The following is a 22,500-nucleotide window of genomic DNA, read 5'->3' on the forward strand; positions in this document are numbered from 1 at the left end:
AGAGAGACAGTCAGAAGGTAGACCTAGTGAAGAGAGGAGAGACAGTCAGTCAGACAGTCAGAAGGTAGACCTAGTGAAGACAGAAGAGAGACAGTCAGAAGGTAGACCTAGTGAAGACAGGAGAGAGAGACAGTCAGAAGGTAGATCTAGTGAAGACAGGAGAGAGAGACAGTCAGAAGGTAGACCTAGTGAAGACAGGAGAGAGAGACAGTCAGAAGGTAGACCTAGTGAAGCGAGGAGAGAGAGACAGTCAGAAGGTTGACCTAGTGAAGACAGGAGAGAGACAGTCAGAAGGTAGACCTAGTGAAGAGAGGAGAGAGACAGTCAGAAGGTAGACCTAGTGAAGAGAGGAGGAGAGACAGTCAGAAGGTAGACCTAGTGAAGACAGGAGAGACAGACAGACAAAAGGTAGACCTAGTGAAGACAGGAGAGAGAGACAGTCAGAAGGTTGACCTAGTGAAGACAGGAGAGAGAGACAGTCAGAAGGTAGACCTAGTGAAGACAGGAGAGAGAGACAGTCAGAAGGTAGACCTAGTGAAGAGAGGAGAGACAGTCAGTCAGACAGTCAGAAGGTAGACCTAGTGAAGACAGAAGAGAGACAGTCAGAAGGTAGACCTAGTGAAGACAGGAGAGAGAGACAGTCAGAAGGTAGACCTAGTGAAGACAGGAGAGAGAGACAGTCAGAAGGTAGACCTAGTGAAGAGAGGAGGAGAGACAGTCAGAAGGTAGACCTAGTGAAGACAGGAGAGAGAGACAGTCAGAAGGTAGACCTAGTGAAGACAGGAGAGAGAGACAGTCAGAAGGTAGACCTAGTGAAGACAGGAGAGACAGACAGACAAAAGGTAGACCTAGTGAAGACAGGAGAGAGAGACAGTCAGAAGGTTGACCTAGTGAAGACAGGAGAGAGAGACAGTCAGAAGGTAGACCTAGTGAAGACAGGAGAGAGAGACAGTCAGAAGGTAGACCTAGTGAAGAGAGGAGAGACAGTCAGTCAGACAGTCAGAAGGTAGACCTAGTGAAGACAGAAGAGAGACAGTCAGAAGGTAGACCTAGTGAAGACAGGAGAGAGAGACAGTCAGAAGGTAGACCTAGTGAAGACAGGAGAGAGAGACAGTCAGAAGGTAGACCTAGTGAAGACAGGAGAGAGAGACAGTCAGAAGGTAGACCTAGTGAAGCGAGGAGAGAGAGACAGTCAGAAGGTTGACCTAGTGAAGACAGGAGAGAGACAGTCAGAAGGTAGACCTAGTGAAGAGAGGAGAGAGAGACAGTCAGAAGGTAGACCTAGTGAAGCGAGGAGAGAGAGACAGTCAGAAGGTTGACCTAGTGAAGACAGGAGAGAGACAGTCAGAAGGTAGACCTAGTGAAGAGAGGAGAGAGAGACAGTCAGAAGGTAGACCTAGTGAAGACAGGAGAGAGAGACAGTCAGAAGGTTGACCTAGTGAAGACAGGAGAGAGAGACAGTCAGAAGGTAGACCTAGTGAAGACAGGAGAGAGAGACAGTCAGAAGGTAGACCTAGTGAAGACAGGAGAGAGAGACAGTCAGAAGGTAGACCTAGTGAAGAGAGGAGAGACAGTCAGTCAGACAGTCAGAAGGTAGACCTAGTGAAGACAGAAGAGAGACAGTCAGAAGGTAGACCTAGTGAAGACAGGAGAGAGAGACAGTCAGAAGGTAGACCTAGTGAAGACAGGAGAGAGAGACAGTCAGAAGGTAGACCTAGTGAAGAGAGGAGGAGAGACAGTCAGAAGGTAGACCTAGTGAAGACAGGAGAGAGAGACAGTCAGAAGGTAGACCTAGTGAAGACAGGAGAGAGAGACAGTCAGAAGGTAGACCTAGTGAAGACAGGAGAGACAGACAGACAAAAGGTAGACCTAGTGAAGACAGGAGAGAGAGACAGTCAGAAGGTTGACCTAGTGAAGACAGGAGAGAGAGACAGTCAGAAGGTAGACCTAGTGAAGACAGGAGAGAGAGACAGTCAGAAGGTAGACCTAGTGAAGAGAGGAGAGACAGTCAGTCAGACAGTCAGAAGGTAGACCTAGTGAAGACAGAAGAGAGACAGTCAGAAGGTAGACCTAGTGAAGACAGGAGAGAGAGACAGTCAGAAGGTAGACCTAGTGAAGAGAGGAGGAGAGACAGTCAGAAGGTAGACCTAGTGAAGACAGGAGAGAGAGACAGTCAGAAGGTAGACCTAGTGAAGACAGGAGAGAGAGACAGTCAGAAGGTAGACCTAGTGAAGACAGGAGAGAGAGACAGTCAGAAGTTAGACCTAGTGAAGCGAGGAGAGAGAGACAGTCAGAAGGTTGACCTAGTGAAGACAGGAGAGAGACAGTCAGAAGGTAGACCTAGTGAAGAGAGGAGAGAGAGACAGTCAGAAGGTAGACCTAGTGAAGACAGGAGAGAGAGACAGTCAGAAGGTAGACCTAGTGAAGACAGGAGAGACAGACAGACAAAAGGTAGACCTAGTGAAGACAGGAGAGAGAGACAGTCAGAAGGTTGACCTAGTGAAGACAGGAGAGAGAGACAGTCAGAAGGTAGACCTAGTGAAGACAGGAGAGAGAGACAGTCAGAAGGTAGACCTAGTGAAGAGAGGAGAGACAGTCAGTCAGACAGTCAGAAGGTAGACCTAGTGAAGACAAGAGAGACAGTCAGAAGGTAGACCTAGTGAAGACAGGAGAGAGAGACAGTCAGAAGGTAGACCTAGTGAAGACAGGAGAGAGAGACAGTCAGAAGGTAGACCTAGTGAAGAGAGGAGGAGAGACAGTCAGAAGGTAGACCTAGTGAAGACAGGAGAGAGAGACAGTCAGAAGGTAGACCTAGTGAAGACAGGAGAGAGAGACAGTCAGAAGGTAGACCTAGTGAAGACAGGAGAGACAGACAGACAAAAGGTAGACCTAGTGAAGACAGGAGAGAGAGACAGTCAGAAGGTAGACCTAGTGAAGAGAGGAGAGAGAGACAGTCAGAAGGTAGACCTAGTGAAGACAGGAGAGAGAGACAGTCAGAAGGTAGACCTAGTGAAGAGAGGAGAGACAGTCAGTCAGACAGTCAGAAGGTAGACCTAGTGAAGACAGAAGAGAGACAGTCAGAAGGTAGACCTAGTGAAGACAGGAGAGAGAGACAGTCAGAAGGTAGACCTAGTGAAGACAGGAGAGAGAGACAGTCAGAAGGTAGACCTAGTGAAGACAGGAGAGAGAGACAGTCAGAAGGTAGACCTAGTGAAGACAGGAGAGAGAGACAGTCAGAAGGTAGACCTAGTGAAGACAGGAGAGAGAGACAGTCAGAAGGTAGACCTAGTGAAGACAGGAGAGAGAGACAGTCAGAAGGTAGACCTAGTGAAGACAGGAGAGACAGACAGACAAAAGGTAGACCTAGTGAAGACAGGAGAGAGAGACAGTCAGAAGGTTGACCTAGTGAAGACAGGAGAGAGAGACAGTCAGAAGGTAGACCTAGTGAAGACAGGAGAGAGAGACAGTCAGAAGGTAGACCTAGTGAAGAGAGCAGAGACAGTCAGTCAGACAGTCAGAAGGTAGACCTAGTGAAGACAGAAGAGAGACAGTCAGAAGGTAGACCTAGTGAAGACAGGAGAGAGAGACAGTCAGAAGGTAGACCTAGTGAAGAGAGGAGGAGAGACAGTCAGAAGGTAGACCTAGTGAAGACAGGAGAGAGAGACAGTCAGAAGGTAGACCTAGTGAAGACAGGAGAGAGAGACAGTCAGAAGGTAGACCTAGTGAAGACAGGAGAGAGAGACAGTCAGAAGGTAGACCTAGTGAAGCGAGGAGAGAGAGACAGTCAGAAGGTTGACCTAGTGAAGACAGGAGAGAGACAGTCAGAAGGTAGACCTAGTGAAGAGAGGAGAGAGAGACAGTCAGAAGGTAGACCTAGTGAAGACAGGAGAGAGAGACAGTCAGAAGGTAGACCTAGTGAAGACAGGAGAGAGAGACAGTTAGAAGGTAGACCTAGTGAAGAGAGGAGAGAGAGACAGTCACAAGGTAGACCTAGTGAAGACAGGAGAGAGAGACAGTCAGAAGGTAGACCTAGTGAAGAGAGGAGAGAGAGACAGTCAGAAGGTAGACCTAGTGAAGACAGGAGAGAGAGACAGTCAGAAGGTTGACCTAGTGAAGACAGGAGAGAGAGACAGTCAGAAGGTAGACCTAGTGAAGACAGGAGAGAGAGACCGTCAGAAGGTAGACCTAGTGAAGACAGGAGAGAGAGACAGTCAGAAGGTAGACCTAGTGAAGAGAGGAGAGACAGTCAGTCAGACAGTCAGAAGGTAGACCTAGTGAAGAGAGGAGAGACAGTCAGTCAGACAGTCAGAAGGTAGACCTAGTGAAGAGAGGAGAGACAGTCAGACAGACAGTCAGAAGGTAGACCTAGTGAAGAGAGGAGAGAGAGACAGTCAGAAAGTAGACCTAGTGAAGACAGGAGAGAGAGACAGTCAGAAGGTAGACCTAGTGAGAGAGGAAGAGAGACAGTCAGAAGGTTGACCTAGTGAAGACAGGAGAGAGAGACAGTCAGAAGGTAGACCTAGTGAAGAGAGGAAATAGAGGGGAGACCTACAGCCCAATAGTCTATAATGGTTTCCTCTCCTCCCATCTGCACTCGTCTGAAGAACACATCCTGTCTGCCGCTGTCGTGACCCCCTGTTAGCCATCTTTATTAGCTCACAACTTCACAGAATCTGACAGCATGTCCTTTTTGGCCCCAACTGTTCAGTGTTTTAAGATGGCAGTGGTCTGGCTGGGTATGAGCAGTCAGTCGGTGGTCTGGCTGGGTATGAGCAGTCAGTCAGTGGCTAGGTATGAGCAGTCAGTCAGTGGTCTGGCTGGGTATGAGCAGTCAGTCAGTGGTCTGGCTAGGTATGAGCAGTCAGTCAGGGGTCTGGCTGGGTATGAGCAGTCAGTCAGTGGTCTGGTCTAGGTATGAGCAGTCAGTAGGTGGTCTGGTCTAGGTATGAGCAGTCAGTAGGTGGTCTGGTCTAGGTATGAGCAGTCAGTAGGTGGTCTGGCTGGTATGAGCAGTCAGTCGGTGGTCTGGCTAGGTATGAGCAGTCAGTAGGTGGTCTGGCTAGGTATGAGCAGTCAGTCAGTGGTCTGGCTGGGTATGAGCAGTCAGTAGGTGGTCTGGCTGAGTATGAGCAGTCAGTAGGTGGTCTGGCTAGGTATGAGCAGTCAGTCAGTGGTCTGGCTGTGTATGAGCAGTCAGTCGGTGGTCTGGCTGGGTATGAGCAGTCAGTCGGTGGTCTGGCTGGGTGTGAGCAGTCAGCAGGTGGTCTGGCTGGGTATGAGCAGTCAGTAGGTGGTCAGTCGGTGGTCTGGCTAGGTATGAGCAGTCAGTAGGTGGTCTGGCTGGGTATGAGCAGTCAGTAGGTGGTCTGGCTGGGTATGAGCAGTCAGTAGGTGGTCTGGCTAGGTATGAGCAGTCAGCAGGTGGTCTGGCTAGGTATGAGCAGTCAGTAGGTGGTCTGGCTGGGTATGAGCAGTCAGTCGGTGGTCTGGCTAGGTATGAGCAGTCAGTCAGTGGTCTGGCTGCATATGAGCAGTCAGTAGGTGGTCTGGCTGCGTATGAGCAGTCAGTAGGTGGTCTGGCTGGGTATGAGCAGTCAGTAGGTGGTCTGGCTGGGTATGAGCAGTCAGTCAGTGGTCTGGCTGGGTATGAGCAGTCAGTAGGTGTTCTGGCTGGGTATGAGCAGTCAGTAGGTGGTCTGGCTAGGTATGAGCAGTCAGTCAGGGGTCTGGCTGGGTATGAGCAGTCAGTCAGTGGTCTGGCTGGGTATGAGCAGTCAGTCAGTGGTCTGGTCTAGGTATGAGCTGTCAGTAGGTGGTCTGGTCTAGGTATGAGCAGTCAGTAGGTGGTCTGGCTGGTATGAGCAGTCAGTCGGTGGTCTGGCTAGGTATGAGCAGTCAGTCGGTGGTCTGGCTAGGTATGAGCAGTCAGTAGGTGGTCTGGCTAGGTATGAGCAGTCAGTCAGTGGTCTGGCTAGGTATGAGCAGTCAGTCGGTGGTCTGGCTGGGTATGAGCAGTCAGTCGGTGGTCTGGCTGGGTGTGAGCAGTCAGTAGGTGGTCTGGCTGGGTATGAGCAGTCAGTAGGTGGTCAGTCGGTGGTCTGGCTAGGTATGAGCAGTCAGTAGGTGGTCTGGCTGGGTATGAGCAGTCAGTAGGTGGTCTGGCTAGGTATGAGCAGTCAGCAGGTGGTCTGGCTAGGTATGAGCAGTCAGTAGGTGGTCTGGCTGGGTATGAGCAGTCAGTCAGTGGCTAGGTATGAGCAGTCAGTAGGTGGTCTGGCTGGGTATGAGCAGTCAGTCGGTGGTCTGGCTAGGTATGAGCAGTCAGTCGGTGGTCTGGCTGGGTATGAGCAGTCAGTCAGTGGCTAGGTATGAGCAGTCAGTAGGTGGTCTGGCTGGGTATGAGCAGTCAGTCAGTGGCTAGGTATGAGCAGTCAGTAGGTGGTCTGGCTGGGTATGAGCAGTCAGTCGGTGGTCTGGCTAGGTATGAGCAGTCAGTAGGTGGTCTGGCTGGGTATGAGCAGTCAGTAGGTGGTCTGGCTAGGTATGAGCAGTCAGCAGGTGGTCTGGCTAGGTATGAGCAGTCAGTAGGTGGTCTGGCTGGGTATGAGCAGTCAGTCAGTGGCTAGGTATGAGCAGTCAGTAGGTGGTCTGGCTGGGTATGAGCAGTCAGTCAGTGGTCTGGCTGCGTATGAGCAGTCAGTAGGTGGTCTGGCTGCGTATGAGCAGTCAGTAGGTGGTCTGGCTGGGTATGAGCAGTCAGTCGGTTGTCTGGCTGGGTATGAGCAGTCAGTGAGTGGTCTGGCCAGGTATGAGCAGTCAGTGGTCTGGCTGGGTATGAACAGTTAGTCGGTGGTCTGGCTGGGTATGAGCAGTCAGTAGGTGGTCTGGCTCGGTATGAGCAGTCAGTAGGTGGTCAGTCGGTGGTCTGGCTGGGTATAAGCAGTCAGTAGGTGGTCAGTCGGTGGTCTGGCTGGGTATAAGCAGTCAGTAGGTGGTCAGTCAGTGGTCTGGCTGGGTATGAGCAGTCAGTCAGTGGTCTGGCTGGGTATGAGCAGTCAGTAGGTGGTCTGGCTAGGTATGAGCAGTCAGTCGGTTGTCTGGCTGGGTATGAGCAGTAAGTAGGTGGTCTGGCTAGGTATGAGCAGTCAGTAGGTGGTCAGTCGGTGGTCTGGCTGGGTATAAGCAGTCAGTAGGTGGTCAGTCGGTGGTCTGGCTGGGTATAAGCAGTCAGTAGGTGGTCAGTCGGTGGTCTGGCTGGGTATGAGCAGTCAGTCAGTGGTCTTGCTGGGTATGAGCAGTTAGTCGGCGGTCTGGCTAGGTAGGAGCAGTCAGAGGGTGTTCTCGCTGGGTATGAGCAGTCAGTAGGTGGTCTGGCTGGGTATGAGCAGTCAGTAGGTGGTCTGGCTGGGTATGAGCAGTCAGTAGGTGGTCTGGCTGGGTATGAGCAGTCAGTAGGTGGTCTGGCTGGGTATGAGCAGTCAGTGGGTGGTCTGGCTGGGTATGAGCAGTCAGTAGGTGGTCTGGCTGGGTATGAGCAGTCAGTAGGTGGTCTGGCTGGGTATGAGCAGTCAGTAGGTGGTCTGGTTGGGTTTGAGCAGTCAGTAGGTGGTCTGGCTGGCTATGAGCAGTCAGTCAGTGTAGTAGAGAAGCATCCACCTTTTCTGTTTGGTGGTGGACTAATGAAACCAGTTGAGTGTCTTATTGACTCTGGACTGTGGAATGTTGCCTTGTTCAGTTGCAGTGATCTAATGTGTTGTTCTTCTCTTCTCTTCTCTTCATCTCCTTCCCCCTTCTGCTGTGACCTCCCGACCTCCTGTGGTGCATTCTGGGTAATAGGTAAGTCCCAAGATGCTTTTCACCTTCATTTCCGTCCCTGCATTTCGTTGTTCTTTCCCAGGATTTCTTGCATCGTGGACTGTCTCATTATAAAACCTGGCTCGTCGCGCCTCCGGAGGAGCGCAGCGGTCTAAGGCACTGCATCGTCACTACAGACCCGTGTTCGATCGCAGGTGGCGTCACAACCGGCTGGGACCGGGAGTCCCATAGGGCGGCGCACAATTGGCCCAGCGTCGTCCGAGTTAGGGGAGTGTTTGGCCCAGCATCGTCCGAGTTAGGGGAGGGTTTGGCCCAGCGTCGTCCGAGTTAGGGGAGGGTTTGGCCGGGGGGGGGCCTTTACTTGGCTCATGGCGCTCTAGCGACTCCTTGTGGCGGGCCGGGCTCCTGCAGGCTGACTCCAGTCGTCAGTTTAACGCTGTTTCCTCTGACACATTGGTGCAGTTGGCTTCCGGGTTAAGGAGCTTGGTTTGGGGGGGGTCATGTTTCAGAGGACTCGTGACTCCACCTCCTCCTCTCCAGAGCCCACTGGGGAGATGCAGTGATTCCTGACTCCACCTCCTCCTCTCCAGAGCCCACTGGGGAGATGCAGTGATGAAACAACATTTAAAATGGGATATTCTGAAATTTGGGAGGAAATGAAAGACTGGCTCATCAGCCTTGGGAGGATGAGATTCAACAGTGGGTCCCGACCCCTCAACAGTGGGTCCCGACCCCCCCGTCTGTTCAACAGTGGGTCCCGACCCCCCGTTTGTTCAACAGTGGGTCCCGACCCCCCGCTTGTTCAACAGTGGGTCCCGACCCCCCGCTTGTTCAACAGTGGGTCCCGACCCCCCCGCTTGTTCAACAGTGGGTCCCGACCCCCCCGTTTGTTCAACAGTGGGTCCCGACCCCCCCTGTTTGTTCAACAGTGGGTCCCGACCCCCCGTTTGTTCAACAGTGGGTCCCACCCCCCCGTTTGTTCACCAGAGGGTCCCGACCCCCCCGTTTGTTCAACAGTGGGTCCCGACCCCCCGTTTGTTCAACAGTGGGTCTTGACGCCCCGCTTGTTCAACAGTGGGTCCCGACCCCCCCGTTTGTTCACCAGAGGGTACCAACCCCCTGCTTTTTCAACAGTGGGTCCCGACCCTCCCGTTTGTTCACCAGAGGGTCCCGATCCCCCGCTTGTTCAACAGTGGGTCCCGATCCCCCGCTTGTTCAACAGTGGGTCCCGAACCCCCGCTTGTTCAACAGTGGGTCCCGACCCCCCGCTTGTTCAACAGTGGATCCCGACCCCCCCCGTTTGTTCAACAGTGGGTCCCGACCCCCCCGTTTGTTCAACAGTGTGTCCCGACCCCCCGTTTGTTCAACAGTGGGTCCCGACCCCCCGTTTGTTCAACAGTGGGTCCCGACCCCCCCGTTTGTTCAACAGTGGGTCCCGACCCCCCGTTTGTTCAACAGTGGGTCCCGACCCCCCCGTTTGTTCACCAGAGGGTACCGACCCCCCGCTTGTTCAACAGTGGGTCCCGACCCCCCCGTTTGTTCACCAGAGGGTCCCGACCCCCCGCTTGTTCAACAGTGGGTCCCGACCCCCCACTTGTTCAACAGTGGGTCCCGACCCCCCCGTTTGTTCACCAGAGGGTCCCGACCCCCCGCTTGTTCAACAGTGGGTCCCGACCCCCCCCCCGTTTGTTCACCAGAGGGTCCCGACCCCCCGCTTGTTCAACAGTGGGTCCCGACCCCCCCCCCCCCCCCCCCGTTTGTTCACCAGAGGGTTGACTGAATGACTATGGTATGTTTCGAGTGGAAAGATTCTCCCAGCGTGTGTTGTGACGTTGTCGTGGTGACGTAGTTGCGGTCTAACTGTTCTACCGCTGTACGTCTCAAAGCAGTACCGTCGGGGTTATGGTGGTGTGTGTGTGTGTGTGTGTGTCTGGGTTTTGGTGGTGTGTCTGTGACGCCAGCGGTACACACACATTGTGTGTGAGGTGTGACTCTGGTTAGAGATCTAGTGTGTGTGTGTGTGTGTGTCCTTCACCAAAGGGTTTTGTTGCTCCCTTCCTCTCTGTCTCTCTTCTCTCCTTGTGTAATTCAGGGTTTTGTTTTTGGCACTGAGAGACAGAACAGGAGTCAAGTTACTGAGTGGGAGAAGAGAAAGGAGGGAGGGTGGAAGGGAGGGAGGGAGGGTGGAAGGGAGGGAGGGAGGGAGGGAAGGGTGAACTTTAGCAGCAGGTAACTTTGGCACTTGGTGTAGGTTTACTCTGGCTGGTTCTGTCTCGATTGCTCTCCCTTTTCTCGCTCTTCTCTCTGTCTAGAGGCGCCCTCTTCCTCTCTTTCAGTATTCCCTTTCCCTCCCCTTCTATCTGTCTCTCTCTCTCCTTTGTTACTGTCTCTCTCTCCTTCCTCTCTCTCTCTCTCTCTCTGTTACTGTCTCTCTCTCCTTCCTCGTATCTCTCTCTCTCTTTCCTCTCTCTCTCTCTCTCTCTCTCCTTTGTTACTGTCTCTCTCTCCTTCCTCTCTCTCTCTCTCTCTCTCTCTCTCCTTTGTTACTGTCTCTCTCCTTCCTCTCTCTCTCTCTCTCCCTCTCTCTCCTTTGTTACTCTCTCTCTCTCCTTCCTCTCTCTCCTTCCTCTCTCTCCTTCCTCTCTCCTTCTGTCGTTCTCCTTGCAGCGCCTCATCCAACCACAGGAATGTATGTGGAGGAACGGCTGGTGAGGGAACTGGATCAAACAAGTTCAGGGCAGCACTGGGGCCCGCTGAGCAGCTACCTCTCTCTCTTTCTGTCTCTCTCTCTCATTCTTTCTGTTTCTCTCATTCTTTCTCCATTTCCTTTTACCTCATGTATTTTTCTCCCCCTCTACTTTCTTGTCCCTGTCTTCCCCCCCCTTTCTCTCTCCCTCCCTCATTGTTTCTTCTCTCTCTTTCTCTCTCCCTCCCTTGTTGTTTCTTCTCTCTCTTTCTCTCTCCCTCCCTTGTTGTTTCTTCTCTCTCTTTCTCTCTCACTCCCTCGTTGTTTCTTCTCTCTCTTTCTCTCTCCCTCCCTCGTTGTTTCTTCTCTCTCTTTCTCTCTCCCTCCCTCGTTGTTTCTTCTCTCTCTTTCTTCTCTCCCTTCCTCGTTGTTTCTTCTCTCTCTTTCTCTCTCCCTCCCTCGTTGTTTCTTCTCTCTTTCTCTCTCCCTCCCTCGTTGTTTCTTCTCTCTCTTTCTTCTCTCCCTCCCTCGTTATTTCTTCTCTCTCTTTCTCTCTCTCTCCCTCCCTCGTTATTTCTTCTCTCTCTTTCTCTCTCTCTTCCTCCCTCGTTGTTTCTTCTCTCTCTTTCTCTCTCCCTCCCTCGTTATTTCTTCTCTCTCTTTCTCTCTCCCTCCCTCATTGTTTCTTCTCTCTCTTTCTCTCTCCCTCCCTCGTTGTTTCTTCTCTCTCTTTCTCTCTCCCTCCCTCATTGTTTCTTCTCTCTCTTTCTCTCTCCCTCCCTCGTTGTTTCTTCTCTCTCTTTCTCTCTCCCTCCCTCGTTGTTTCTTTTCTCTCTCTCTCCCTCCCTCGTTGTTTCTTCTCTCTCTTTCTTCTCTCTGTCGTACTCCCTCCAGACAAAGAGATCATTTGAATGACTGAGTGAGTAGGAGGGAGGCAGACCTCATGGGGTGTGTGTGTGTGTGTGTTGGCCTGCACACGTGTGTGTGTGTGTTATGTCAGGTCAGTGTGTCTTAGAGGTGTGAAGCAGCAGAGAGAGCAAAGAGTTGATTCTGATACAGATTGAAGAGGAGAGAACAACATGGGATGGAGGGACTGGCCCAACACACACACACACACACACACACACACACACACACACACCAACTCAAGTCTAATTGGCACAACCATTGACCCCCTCCCAATACACACACACACACACACACTCTTCTGACAGAAGGAAGCGGACTCTGTCTGTCTGTCTGTCATTCAGAGCAGTCTCTTAAGTTGCTTATAATACCCCTGTTACCATAGCAAGACACCCTCACTATAATATCGACTGTTACCATAGGAACACACCCTAACCCCCTCACACCCTCCCCCACCTTTGTAATAACCCTGTTACCACAGCAACACACCCTAACCCCCCCACACACACCCTCCCCCACCTTTGTACTAACCCCGTTACCATAGCAACAGACCCTAACCCCCCTCACACCCTCCCCCACCTTTATAATTTCGACTGTTACCATAGGAACACACCCTAACCCCCTCACACCCTCCCCTACCTTTATAATACCCCTGTTACCATAGCAAGACACCCTCACACCAACCTACCTGTATAATAACCCTGTTACCATGGCAACACACCCTAACCCCCCTCACACCCTCCCCCACCTTTGTAATAACCCTGTTACCATAGCAACACACCCTAACCCCCCCTCACACCCTCCCCCACCTTTGTAATAACCCTGTTACCATAGCAACACACCCTAACCCCCCTCACACCCTCCCCCACCTTTGTCATAACTTAGTTACCATAGCAACACACCCTAACCCCCCTCACACCCTCCCCTACCTTTATATTACCCTTGTTACCATCCCTCTAGTCTGCTTCCTCCCACTCTCTCTGCTAGCAGGGTAACGTGTGTGTGTGTGTGTGTGTGTGTGTGTGTGTGTGTGTGTGTGTGTGTGTGTGTGTGTGTGTGTGTGTGTGTGTGTGTGTGTGTGTGTGTGTGTGTGTGTGTGTGTGTGTGTGTGTGTGTGTGTGTGTAGGACTCTGTGCAAGGGTGTGTGGGTGCAGAATCAGGGTCCCTCCCTCGGGGATGCTAGTGAAGGTCTTTGTCTAGGGACAATAGAAGGCTCGCTGTGTGTGTGTGGGGGGGGGATCGGATGGTAACGAGGTCACTTTCACTTAGACACACACACACACACACCTATTTGGTAAGTTGTTATTGACCCATGCTCCCTTCCTCCTCTCCGGACCACATGCCTTAGAAATAGAATGAATAGAACGTGCTCCCCATTCAAGTCAATGATGTCATAATGTGATGACTGGCGGCCGTTGTGAGTGTTCCGTTACCTCACAGGAGGGATTTGACATTTGGAGAAACAAGTCAAAAGCAGAACTGGCAACCCACAGGGTGTTTTTAAAAACACGTCGGGAATTTGACGTTTGGAACCAGTTCGAAATTCTGCGTTTTGGAGAAAACCGTGGATCAACATCAGAATCTGAAGTCAAAGTGTTTTCGCTGTGAGATTTTGTTATGGGTTTACCAGTCAAGTTACCAGGGTTAGAGGTTTCAAGCCCATTCTATTCCCTGTTTGCTACAACACCTAGCTTATTTCAGCAAGGAGCAACAATGTTTGTCCCGTTGTCAAGACCAGATGTTGTCGTGGAAACCGACTCGACAACAGAAATGCCTGTGTGTCCCGTTGTTAAGACCAGATGTTGTCGCGGAAACCGACTCGACAACACAAATGCCTGTGTGTCCCGTTGTTAAGACCAGATGTTGTCGCGGAAACCGACTCGACAACACAAATGCCTGTGTGTCCCGTTGTTAAGACCAGATGTTGTCGCGGAAACCGACTCGACAACACAAATGCCTGTGTGTCCCGTTGTTAAGATCAGATGTTGTCGCGGAAACCGACTCGACAACACAAATGCCTGTGTGTCCCGTTGTTAAAACCAGATGTTGTCGCGGAAACCGACTCGACAACACAAATGCCTGTGTGTCCCGTTGTTAAGATCAGATGTTGTCGCGGAAACCGACTCGACAACACAAATGCCTGTGTGTCCCGTTGTTAAGATCAGATGTTGTCGCGGAAACCGACTCAACAACACAAATGCCTGTGTGTCCCGTTGTTAAAACCAGATGTTGTCGCGGAAACCGACTCGACAACACAAATGCCCGTGTGTCCCGTTGTTAAGAGCAGATGTTGTCGCGGAAACCGACTCGACAACACAAATGCCCGTGTGTCCCGTTGTTAAGACCAGATGTTGTCGCGGAAACCGACTCGACAACACAAATGCCCGTGTGTCCCGTTGTTAAGACCAGATGTTGTCGCAGAAACCGACTCGACAACACAAATGCCTGTGTGTCCCGTTGTTAAGATCAGATGTTGTCGCGGAAACCGACTCGACAACACAAATGCCTGTGTGTCCCGTTGTTAAGACCAGGTGTTGTCGTGGAAACCGACTCGACAACACAAATGCCTGTGTGTCCCGTTGTTAAGACCAGATGTTGTCGTGGAAACCGACTCGACAACACAAATGCCTGTGTGTCCCGTTGTTAAGACCAGATGTTGTTGTGGAAACCGACTCAACAACACAAATGCCTGTGTGTCCCGTTGTTAAGACCAGATGTTGTCGTGGAAACCGACTCGACAACACAAATGCCTGTGTGTCCCGTTGTCAAGACCAGATGTTGTCGTGGAAACCGACTCGACAACACAAATGCCTGTGTGTCCCGTTGTTAAGACCAGATGTTGTCGTGGAAACCGACTCGACAACACAAATGCCTGTGTGTCCCGTTGTTAAGACCAGATGTTGTCGTGGAAACCGACTCGACAACACAAATGCCTGTGTGTCCCGTTGTTAAGACCAGATGTTGTCGTGCAAACCGACTCGACAACACAAATGCCTGTGTGTCCCGTTGTTACGACCAGATGTTGTCGTGGAAACCGACTCGACAACACAAATGCCTGTGTGTCCCGTTGTTAAGACCAGATGTTGTCGTGGAAACCGACTCGACAACACAAATGCCTGTGTGTCCCGTTGTTAAGACCAGATGTTGTCGTGGAAACCGACTCGACAACACAAATGCCTGTGTGTTCCGTTGTTAAGACCAGATGTTGTCGTGGAAACCGACTCGACAACACAAATGCCTGTGTGTCCCGTTGTTAAGACCAGATGTTGTCGTGGAAACCGACTCAACAACACAAATGCCTGTGTGTCCCGTTGTTAAGACCAGATGTTGTCGTGGAAACCGACTCGACAACACAAATGCCTGTGTCCCCGTCTTCAGTCAGCTGTTCTTCCCAAAAGGCCCTTTCTTCTTCTTCTTCCAAACGCTTATTTCATTTTCATTTCGCTCTTCATCCGTAACCGTGGGTTACGGAGTTACAGGGGAATTGTGCCAGCCCCCATTAGTCGTTATCTGGTTTGCAGGGATACAGCTAATTCAACCTAGCTTCCTTTTCTGCTGAAAGGCAGATGTGGGACTCGGGCGTCTGTTTTACACCTGCTACATTAGGTGACCTGCTTTCGTGATGCCTACTGCCTCTATGACTGCAAGTGGCTGACGTTTTAAATGTACACTGTCTCTTTAAAAATCATTGTCGGGAATCAGGAAGCTACCGTGGTTTTTCGGCGTTTTCATTGGCTGCTGGAGGGGGCAATGGGAGGGGCGTCACCATGGCGACTGAGGCTGGGATGAAAAGCCTCAGAGCCCGAGGCAGACTGACTGTCCGTCCCTTTACTGTCCCCTAAACACACACACACTCGACTGCCAGAAAACACTGTTGATTGTTTTGTGAAGAGGGAGAGAGAGAGGGAGGGACAGAGAGGGAGGGACAGAGAGGGAGGGACAGAGAGGGAGGGACAGAGAGGGAGGGACAGAGAGGGAGGGACAGAGAGGGAGAGCAAGAGGGAGGGCGGAGGTATCGGGGGAGAGAGAGAGGGAGGGACAGAGAGGGCGGGACAGAGAGGGAGGGAGAGCAAGAGGGAGGGACAGAGAGGGAGGGACCGAGGTATTGGGAGAGAGAGAAAGTAGGCAGGAAAGATGGGGGGGTGACAGTGAGCGAATGAGCAGGAGGACACGCAACAGAGAGAGGGAGGGCAACAGAGGAAGGAGGAGAAATGAGGAGAGAGGGAGTTTAACAGAGAGAGAGATGTAGATAAGCGGATGTGTAGAGGGAGGATGTCTTTCAGGGAGAGGAGGAGAGGAGTGAGGGAGGGAAGGAGAGAGAAGGAAGGTGAGGGAGAGAAAAGGGAGGGGAAAGAGCCATGGAGTGAGGGAGGGGGGAAGGAAGCAAAAGAGCCATGGAGGGAGGTAGTGAGGGAGAATGTCAGGCAGAACAGTAAGGGAAGCTGATGATGACATGTCCTGAGGAGATCAGATCTATCTGTTCAAGGGTTATTACCACACACACACACACACACACACACATTCACACACTCGTGTGTACGACCACAGCACCGTTCGTGCTGCGCTTAGTAACACCCCTAACACCACTAACCCTAACCCTAACCCTGACACACACACCAGAGATGGAGGAGAGGAGGAGAGGAGGAGAGAAGGAGAGGGAGGAGAGGAGGAGAGGGAGGAGAGAAGGAGAGGAGGAGAGGGAGGAGAGGAGGAGAGGAGGAGAGGAGGAGAGGAGGAGAGGGAGGAGAGGAGGAGAGGAGGAGAGGAGGAGAGGAGGAGAGAGGGAGGAGAGTGGGAGGAGAGTGGGAGGAGAGAGAGAGAGAGGGAGGAGAGAGGGAGGAGAGAGGGAGGAGAGAGGGAGGAGAGAGGGAGAGCCCTGCTCTAATGTTCAGTCTCATGAATAAATGATGGTGGTAAGAAACGTCAGTCTAGGATGGATGTGTTTCTGCTCCTACTTCCTCCAGACCCCACGGGGAAAGTGCTGGAACAAAGCCTGCTGCTGGTGTTCTGTGGCGTGTGTGTGTGACGTGCAAATGTTTGTGGCCTCAGGGTGTGGGGGAGAGAGAGTGAGGGGAAAAATGGATCCAGAATAGAGAGAGTATGAGCAGGAAGAGCAAGAGGAGGATAGCAGAGTGTGTGTTGAGAGCAGGCCGCAGTGTGTTTTCTCTCTCTCTCTCTCCCTCTCACACTCTCTCTCCCTCTCTCTCACTCTCACACTCTATCTCTCTGTCTCTCTCTCTCCCTCTCTCTGTCTCTCTCTCTCTCACTCTCACACACTCTCTCTGTCTCTCTCTCTGTCTCTCTCTGTCTCTCTCTCTCACTCGCACACACTCTCTCTCTCTCTCTCTCTCTCTCTCTCTCTCTGTGTCTCTCTCTCTCTCACTCTCACACACACTCTCTCTGTCTCTCTCTCTGTCTCTCTCTCTGTCTCTCTCTGTCTCTCTGTCTCTCTCTCTCACACTCTCTCTCTCTATGTCTCTCTCTATGTCTCTGTCTCTCTTGCTCTCTTTGTGGCAGAGCGACAGATCAGATAATAACAGCCCCTTCTTACGGGGACAATAACAGCTAGCTGTCGTAGCATATCTCTAATGTACAATAACAGCTAGCTGTGGTAGCATACCTCTAATGTACAATAACAGCTAGCTGTCGTAGCATATCTCTAATGTACAATAACAGCTAGCTGTGGTAGCATACCTCTAATGTACAATAACAGCTAGCTGTGGTAGCATACCTCTAATGTACAATAACAGCTAGCTGTCGTAGCATATCTCTAATGTACAATAACAGCTAGCTGTGGTAGCATACCTCTAATGTACAATAACAGCTAGCTGTGGTAGCATACCTCTAATGTACAATAACAGCTAGCTGTCGTAGCATATCTCTAATGTACAATAACAGCTAGCTGTGGTAGCATACCTCTAATGTACAATAACAGCTAGCTGTGGTAGCATACCTCTAATGTACAATAACAGCTAGCTGTCGTAGCATATCTCTAATGTACAATAACAGCTAGCTGTGGTAGCATACCTCTAATGTACAATAACAGCTAGCTGTGGTAGCATACCTCTAATGTACAATAACAGCTAGCTGTCGTAGCATACCTCTAATGTACAATAACAGCTAGCTGTCGTACCAATTGAATGCTAGGCTAACATTAGCCATATCCAGCTGTAATCAGGCAAGCTTTTGGCTTAGCTGTAGCCGTCTTAGCATTCTCCATTGGTTCTGGGCTAGCTTTTAGCATTAGTCTTGTTGTGGTCTTGTTGCTCTTTATTGGTTGGTTGGGTGTGTGTGTAGCTGTTTACTGTGTGTGTGTGTGTGTGTAGCTGTTTACTGTGTGTGTGTGTGTGTCTGGTGGTGGCTGTATTATCAGATGTGTTTGGTTCCCTTTACACTTGTGTGTGTGTGTGTGTAAGGTAGTAGTTGTGGAATTGTTAGGTTAGATTACTCGTTGGTTACTACTGCATGGCCGGAACTAGAAGCACCAGCATTTCGCTACACTGGCATTAACATCTGCTAACCATGTGACCAATAACATGTGATTTGATTTGATTTGATTTGGGTTGATTTGGGTTGGAAGTCATTTATATGGTAATGATGTCATTTACCTCTGACATGTATCCCTCTCAGCACAACTTACTGACGTATCCATAGTGTGTGTGTGTGTGTGTACCATCTGCATATGATCATGATGACCGTCGAGTGTGTGTGTGTCTACGTTGTGCCAGGGGAATGACATGGTGTGGTTGTGTTCTATAGGGGGATGACATGGTGTGGTTGTGTCCTATAGGGGAATGACATGGTGTGGTTGTGTTCTATAGGGGAATGACATGGTGTGGTTGTGTTCTATAGGGGAATGACATGGTGTGGTTGTGTTCTATAGGGGAATGACATGGTGTGGTTGTGTTCTATAGGGGAATGACATGGTGTGGTTGTGTTCCATAGGGGAATGACATGGTGTGGTTGTGTCCTACAGGGGAATGACATGGTGTGGTTGTGTCCTATAGGGGAATGACATGGTGTGGTTGTGTTCCATAGGGGAATGACATGGTGTGGTTGTGTTCTATAGGGGAATGACATGGTGTGGTTGTGTTCTATAGGGGAATGACATGGTGTGGTTGTGTTCTATAGGGGAATGACATGGTGTGGTTGTGTCCTACAGGGGAATGACATGATGTGGTTGTGTCCTACAGGGGAATGACATGGTGTGGTTGTGTCCTATAGGGGAATGACATGGTGTGGTTGTGTTCCATAGGGGAATGACATGGTGTGGTTGTGTTCTATAGGGGAATGACATGGTGTGGTTGTGTTCTATAGGGGAATGACATGGTGTGGTTGTGTCCTATAGGGGAATGACATGGTGTGGTTGTGTCCTATAGGGGAATGACATGGTGTGGTTGTGTCCTATAGGGGAATGACATGGTGTGGTTGTGGTCTACAGGGGAATGACATGGTGTGGTTGTGTTCTATAGGGGGGTGACATGGTGTGGTTGTGTCCTACAGGGGAATGACATGGTGTGGTTGTGCTCCATAGGGGAATGACATGGTGTGGTTGTGTTCTATAGGGGAATGACATGGTGTGGTTGTGTCCTATAGGGGGGTGACATGGTGTGGTTGTGTCCTATAGGGGAATGACATGGTGTGGTTGTGTCCTATAGGGGAATGACATGGTGTGGTTGTGTCCTATAGGGGAATGACATGGTGTGGTTGTGGTCTACAGGGGAATGACATGGTGTGGTTGTGTTCTATAGGGGGGTGACATGGTGTGGTTGTGTTCTATAGGGGGGTGACATGGTGTGGTTGTGTCCTATAGGGGAATGACATGGTGTGGTTGTGTTCTATAGGGGGGTGACATGGTGTGGTTGTGTCCTATAGGGGAATGACATGGTGTGGTTGTGTCCTATAGGGGAATGACATGGTGTGGTTGTGTTCTATAAGGGGAATGACATGGTGTGGTTGTGTCCTATAGGGGAATGACATGGTGTGGTTGTGTCCTATAGGGGAATGACATGGTGTGGTTGTGTCCTATAGGGGAATGACATGGTGTGGTTGTGTCCTATAGGGGGGTGACATGGTGTGGTTGTGTCCTATAGGGGAATGACATGGTGTGGTTGTGTCCTATAGGGGAATGACATGGTGTGGTTGTGTCCTATAGGGGAATGACATGGTGTGGTTGTGTTCTATAGGGGGGTGACATGGTGTGGTTGTGTTCTATAGGGGGGTGACATGGTGTGGTTGTGTCCTATGGGGGGGTGACATGGTGTGGTTGTGTCCTATAGGGGGGTGACATGGTGTGGTTGTGTCCTATAGGGGGGTGACATGGTGTGGTTGTGTCCTACAGGGGGGTGACATGGTGTGGTTGTGTCCTATGGGGGGGTGACATGGTGTGGTTGTGTCCTATAGGGGGGTGACATGGTGTGGTTGTGTCCTATAGGGGAATGACATGGTGTGGTTGTGTCCTATAGGGGAATGACATGGTGTGGTTGTGTTCTATAGGGGGGTGACATGGTGTGGTTGTGTTCTACAGGGGAATGACATGGTGTGGTTGTGTCCTATAGGGGGGTGACATGGTGTGGTTGTGTCCTATAGGTGAATGACATGGTGTGGTTGTGTTCTATAGGGGAATGACATGGTGTGGTTGTGTTCTATAGGGGAATGACATGGTGTGGTTGTGTTCTATAGGGGGGTGACATGGTGTGGTTGTGTCCTATAGGGGGGTGACATGGTGTGGTTGTGTCCTATAGGGGAATGACATGGTGTGGTTGTGTTCTATAGGGGGGTGACATGGTGTGGTTGTGTTCTATAGGGGAATGACATGGTGTGGTTGTGTTCTATAGGGGAATGACATGGTGTGGTTGTGTTCTATAGGGGGGTGACATGGTGTGGTTGTGTCCTATAGGGGGGTGACATGGTGTGGTTGTGTTCTATAGGGGGGTGACATGGTGTGGTTGTGTTCTATAGGGGGGTGACATGGTGTGGTTGTGTCCTATAGGGGGGTGACATGGTGTGGTTGTGTCCTATAGGGGAATGACATGGTGTGGTTGTGTCCTATAGGGGAATGACATGGTGTGGTTGTGTCCTATAGGGGAATGACATGGTGTGGTTGTGTCCTATAGGGGAATGACATGGTGTGGTTGTGTCCTATAGGGGAATGACATGGTGTGGTTGTGTCCTATAGGGGAATGACATGGTGTGGTTGTGTCCTACAGGGGAATGACATGGTGTGGTTGTGTTCTATAGGGGAATGACATGGTGTGGTTGTGGTCTATAGGGGGGTGACATGGTGTGGTTGTGTCCTACAGGGGAATGACATGGTGTGGTTGTGTTCTATAGGGGAATGACATGGTGTGGTTGTGTTCTATAGGGGAATGACATGGTGTGGTTGTGTCCTATAGGGGAATGACATGGTGTGGTTGTGTCCTATAGGGGGGTGACATGGTGTGGTTGTGTCCTATAGGGGGTGACATGGTGTGGTTGTGTCCTATAGGGGAATGACATGGTGTGGTTGTGTCCTATAGGGGAATGACATGGTGTGGTTGTGTTCTATAGGGGAATGACATGGTGTGGTTGTGTTCTATAGGGGAATGAGATGGTGTGGTTGTGTCCTATAGGGGAATGACATGGTGTGGTTGTGTCCTATAGGGGAATGACATGGTGTGGTTGTGTTCTATAGGGGAATGACATGGTGTGGTTGTGTCCTATAGGGGAATGACATGGTGTGGTTGTGTCCTATAGGGGGGTGACATGGTGTGGTTGTGTTCTATAGGGGAATGACATGGTGTGGTTGTGTTCTATAGGGGGGTGACATGGTGTGGTTGTGTCCTATAGGGGGGTGACATGGTGTGGTTGTGTTCTATAGGGGGGTGACATGGTGTGGTTGTGTCCTATAGGGGAATGACATGGTGTGGTTGTGTCCTATAGGGGAATGACAGGGTGTGGTTGTGTCCTATAGGGGAATGACATGGTGTGGTTGTGTCCTATAGGGGAATGACATGGTGTGGTTGTGTCCTATAGGGGAATGACATGGTGTGGTTGTGTCCTATAGGGGAATGACATGGTGTGGTTGTGTCCTATAGGGGAATGACATGGTGTGGTTGTGTCCTACAGGGGAATGACATGGTGTGGTTGTGTTCTATAGGGGAATGACATGGTGTGGTTGTGGTCTATAGGGGGGTGACATGGTGTGGTTGTGTCCTACAGGGGAATGACATGGTGTGGTTGTGTTCTATAGGGGAATGACATGGTGTGGTTGTGTTCTATAGGGGAATGACATGGTGTGGTTGTGTCCTATAGGGGAATGACATGGTGTGGTTGTGTCCTATAGGGGGGTGACATGGTGTGGTTGTGTCCTATAGGGGGGTGACATGGTGTGGTTGTGTCCTATAGGGGAATGACATGGTGTGGTTGTGTCCTATAGGGGAATGACATGGTGTGGTTGTGTTCTATAGGGGAATGACATGGTGTGGTTGTGTTCTATAGGGGAATGAGATGGTGTGGTTGTGTCCTATAGGGGAATGACATGGTGTGGTTGTGTCCTATAGGGGAATGACATGGTGTGGTTGTGTTCTATAGGGGGGTGACATGGTGTGGTTGTGTTCTATAGGGGAATGACATGGTGTGGTTGTGTTCTATAGGGGAATGACATGGTGTGGTTGTGTCCTATAGGGGAATGAGATGGTGTGGTTGTGTCCTATAGGGGAATGACATGGTGTGGTTGTGTTCTATAGGGGGGTGACATGGTGTGGTTGTGTTCTATAGGGGGGTGACATGGTGTGGTTGTGTTCTATAGGGGAATGACATGGTGTGGTTGTGTTCTATAGGGGAATGACATGGTGTGGTTGTGTCCTATAGGGGAATGACATGGTGTGGTTGTGTCCTATAGGGGAATGACATGGTGTGGTTGTGTTCTATAGGGGGGTGACATGGTGTGGTTGTGTCCTATAGGGGTGTGACATGGTGTGGTTGTGTCCTATAGGGGGGTGACATGGTGTGGTTGTGTTCTATAGGGGGGTGACATGGTGTGGTTGTGTCCTATAGGGGGGTGACATGGTGTGGTTGTGTTCTATAGGGGGGTGACATGGTGTGGTTGTGTC

The 22,500-nt window shown here is 50.9% G+C and overlaps 1 protein-coding gene across 2 annotated transcripts in view; it reads left to right on the forward strand.

Moving 5' to 3' along the window:
• The window catches only part of LOC139394421 (mastermind-like protein 3), a 227,354-nt gene that overhangs the window by 43,942 nt on the left and 160,912 nt on the right, over window positions 1-22,500 (forward strand). Inside the window, exon 1 of one of the 2 annotated variants that reach the window (XM_071142485.1) lies at window positions 7,696-7,836. The exons of the other annotated variant lie outside the window; for it this stretch is intronic. The gene's annotated coding sequence lies outside the window, so the exon portion shown is untranslated. Of the gene's footprint in view, window positions 1-7,695; window positions 7,837-22,500 lie in introns of those variants that run through there. 2 annotated transcript variants of the gene reach the window in all.

This window comes from Oncorhynchus clarkii, unplaced genomic scaffold, assembly GCF_045791955.1.
Source record: "Oncorhynchus clarkii lewisi isolate Uvic-CL-2024 unplaced genomic scaffold, UVic_Ocla_1.0 unplaced_contig_2517_pilon_pilon, whole genome shotgun sequence".
NCBI classification, from domain to species: Eukaryota; Metazoa; Chordata; class Actinopteri; order Salmoniformes; family Salmonidae; genus Oncorhynchus; species Oncorhynchus clarkii.